The 3,943-nt window shown below is 37.5% G+C and overlaps 1 protein-coding gene across 5 annotated transcripts in view; it reads right to left on the bottom strand.

Moving 5' to 3' along the window:
* Nucleotides 1-3,943, bottom strand: part of TBL1XR1 (transducin (beta)-like 1 X-linked receptor 1) — a 162,833-nt gene that overhangs the window by 50,483 nt on the left and 108,407 nt on the right. The window contains exon 1 of one of the 5 annotated variants that reach the window (XM_014530625.1): nt 325-361. The exons of the other annotated variants lie outside the window; for them this stretch is intronic. The gene's annotated coding sequence lies outside the window, so the exon portion shown is untranslated. Of the gene's footprint in view, nt 1-324; nt 362-3,943 lie in introns of those variants that run through there. 5 annotated transcript variants of the gene reach the window in all.

The following is a 3,943-nucleotide window of genomic DNA, read 5'->3' as shown; positions in this document are numbered from 1 at the left end:
GGCTTCCCTCCAGCTGCCGGCAGGTACCCGGGACCTGGGCTTCACTCGCAGCCCTGGCTTCGTCCGGAAGGACGTCTGGTCTAATTAGCATATTATGCTTTTATTATTATAGATAGAAATTAGGTCTCGAAGTGAGGTCTGTAGACCGATGGGGTTCCCAAGAGTTTTATTAAGGGGTCCAATATTATGCTTTTATTATTATAGATTATTATAGATAGAAATTAGGTCTCAAAGTGAGGTCTGTAGACCCATGGGGTTCCCAAGAGTTTTATTAAGGGGTCCTCAGGGTGAAAATTATTTTTATACTAAGACATTATTACTTGCCTTTTTCACTGAATTGACATTTGCACTGATGTTATAATAGTGGTAAATCAAGGCAGGAACACCTTATTTTATTAGCAGTCATATTCTTCATTACCATGACCCACAAAAATTCTTCACTGAAGAATTTCCTTGATGAAGCAGCCAAAACCAAAATGCTTACTATTATTAACATATTTTTCCTTTTCATTCAATTTATTAGGGTGACAGTAGTTAACAAAACTATACAGGTTTCAGGTGCACATTTCTGCAGCTGTATTGTGTGTTCACCATCCCAAGTCAATTGTTCACTGTCCATCACCATTTATCCCCTCCATACCCTCCTCCACCTCCCACCTCCCCTTTCGCCCTGCCCGCAATCACCTTATGCCACTTTTACATTAAAGAACAACTTACAAAGTATGGCTTTTCAGATTAGAATCTGACAGACATTTTCTTGCAAATAAAGTGAAACTGTCATTTTAAATAAAACAACTAATGGTAAATGTTGGCAAGGGTAAAACTTAAGCTTTTAAGGGAACATTAGAATTGGGAAATTTTATCAGCCACCATGAATTTGAGAGCTTCCCAATACTCTATGAGATTAATGGTGATATTAATTAGTCTGATTTTTTATTGCATAATGAACATATGGAAGACCTGCAGAACTCATTGAACAAATATTTTCCCAATGACCAGTACAAAATTATGAAAGTTCAAGAGAGACCTATGGCTTTTAATGAATGGAATACAAAAAGTTCACTGATACAATTTCAGATCTTGCATTAAAACTAACCCTTGCCCTAGCTGGTTTGGCTCAGTGGATAGAGAGTTGGACTGCTGACCGGAGGGTCCCAGGTTTGATTCCGGTCAAGGACATGTACCTCAGTTGCAGGCTCTTTCCCAGCCTGGGCCCTGGTCAAGTCGCATGCAGGAGGCAACCAATTGATGTCGTTTCTCTCACACCAGTATTTCTCTCTATCTCTCCCTCTCTCTTACACTCTCTCTAAAAATCACTGAAAAATCCTCAGGTGAGGATTAAACAAACAAACAAACAAAAAACTAACCCTTAGGAAACTATCTGCTTGTATAGTATTTGGTATAGTATCAAAGAAGAACATCCAAATTTATTTTTAAAATAAAATTTTATTTTGATTTGAAATATTTCAACTGTTTATCTTTGTAAGGCCAGCTTTCATATATTTCAACTACAATAACATATTTCAATATGTGGCTGCAAAAGCAGATGTGAGAACCCAGCTGTCTTCGATTAAGCCAGAAATTAATAGAGATTTAAAAAATGTAAAACAATGCCACTCTTTTCATGAAAATTTTTGTTTTGAAAAATACCTGCTTTTCATAAAATATAATATGGATAGGTTTACTGTTATGTTAAAATGTGTAGTAATACAAAATTTCATTTTATTTTCTGATGCAGCAAATATCAATAGTTATCACTCACATAAACAAAAGTTCTTCGGAGTCATTAATAAATTAAGAACATAACGTGGTACTAAGACCAAAATGTTTGAGACCTGATAGTCTAAAAATGTATTTCCTCTTGGCAATACTAGTGTTAATCTCTTTTGCAATCTTCCCCTGAGGAAACAGACTTCTTAAACCACAATACTGTTCAGATAGTAACATGGCTTTTATTTCGTTCATGTTGGAATACATTATTAGGTATTCAGTAAATTTATGCCTAATAAACAAAAATGGTACTTAGAAGACAAACATCCTTATGCAGAAGTTCTAGTTTTGATAAAACATATGGAATCTACTAGAACAAAGAGTGAAAATTGTAATTGTTCTTGAGACCACCTCTATAAATGGATTCTTTCTAGATACACCCGCTTGATTCAATAATTTTACTGTAATTTAATTTATCATTCATTCAACAAACATTTACCGAGTGCTAACCCATGCCTGACACTGGTCTAGGCCCTGAACACTGTAATAATATAGAACTCCATTAATACAAATAATGATATTGTGAAGAATAGGCTTCGCAGGCAAATTACAGATTGTTTTCCATTTCTTACCAAATTCCACTATGCAAAGCTGTAGAAAAGGTGTGGAGGCTGTGGTACAGCACTACTGTCATAGCACAACGTGTCCTTCTCTTAACAGTGCAGATCCACACTGTCCTGCAGATTTGTCCAGCCTCATCACTTGTGTTAAGTGGTAAGGTTCCAAAGGGCTGTGATCCCTTTCCCACCAACTGAACCATGAAGCTGGTCTCAAACAGCCTTTATTTTCCAAAGAGAATGCACTCAGGACTACAAGCAATGGCAACATTCTCCAGTGTGTGTGCGTGTGTGCGTGTGTATGAAAACAAAAAACAAAGTTCCTAAGGATGTTTACTTTAGGAACACTGTTTTTTAGTGTCCTCCCTCCTTCCCAGAAAAAGAGAGAGAAGAGGAATAAAATAAGTCCATTAAAAAGGGAGTACCAAATAAGGTTGCCGTACATTAATATTCATTAAATAAAATAAGTCCATTAAAAAGGGAGTACCAAATAAGGTTGTCGTACATTAATAATATTCATTAATTTTGATGGGGGAGGGGAAGAAAAAGAGTACACTAAAAAAAGTATAGCCCTAGCTGGTTTGGCTCAGTGGATAGAACATCAGCCTGTGGACTGAAGGGTCCTGGGGTTCGATTCTGGTCAAGGGCACATGCCAAGGTTGGGGGCGTGCAGAAGGCAGCAGATCAATGATTCTCATCATTGACGTTTCTATCTCCCTCTTTCTCCCTCTCTGAAATCAATAAAAATGTTTTAAAAAAGTATAATCACATTCATGCATTTAAATAAAAGAATATGTATGTGTGTAAAGAAGAAAAAATATTTTTGTTATTGTGAATCTGGCTTTTGATCTATGGACTCTAAATATTTTTATTAATTACCTAAAAATTCAAAGGGTTTTCACACTCCTTGACTCCCACCCTTGCCATTTTCAGCATTTGAAAAAGCTGAAAAGAACAGTCATTAAAGCTCCATTTGACTTCTTGATTCTCCTCTCACCTATCGATCTCTGACTTTTCTTCCTGCCCTAATATGTGTAGAGCTGACTTCTTTTTAGCATTGTGATCTTCACTCTTCTCTCCCACTGATGATCTCATCCACTCTGAAGAATTAGAAAATGGCCCCATCTAACACATCCCGACCTTTCCCACTCCAAATATTCCAGCTGACTGAGACACAAATTCTCCTTTCAGAATCTTATAATTAAGCATATTCGGGGGCAATTTATGTCCTAAGCCCCCAAATTTGTTTCTCCTCTTGCCCATAACTATCACTAATTCTACCACTCAAACTTTAAACGTTAGTTTCATGTTGGATTTAACTTCCTACCTCAGCTCTTAACTGCAATCTTAATTCTATCTTCTATTACCTATGCAGCACCATTTTCAGCCATGCCTTCCTTTCTACAATTCCTATCACCCCATACTACAATAGCCTCAAAGTCTCCTAGTCTCCTCCTGTTATCTTGAGATCCAGACATAAAACATAACTAATTATGTCATACTAGAGGCCCGGTGCACAAAAATTTGTGCACTCAGGGGTGTCCCTCAGCCCGGCCTATGCCCTCTTGCAGTGTGGCACCCCTCGGAGGATGTCCACCTGCTGGCTGAGGCCCACT

The sequence above is a fragment of the Myotis brandtii genome, unplaced genomic scaffold (genome assembly GCF_000412655.1).
Source record: "Myotis brandtii unplaced genomic scaffold, ASM41265v1 scaffold751, whole genome shotgun sequence".
NCBI lineage: Eukaryota > Metazoa > Chordata > Mammalia > Chiroptera > Vespertilionidae > Myotis > Myotis brandtii.
The sequence above is the reverse complement of the archived record's forward strand: the minus strand, read 5'-3'. Positions and strand labels throughout refer to the sequence as shown.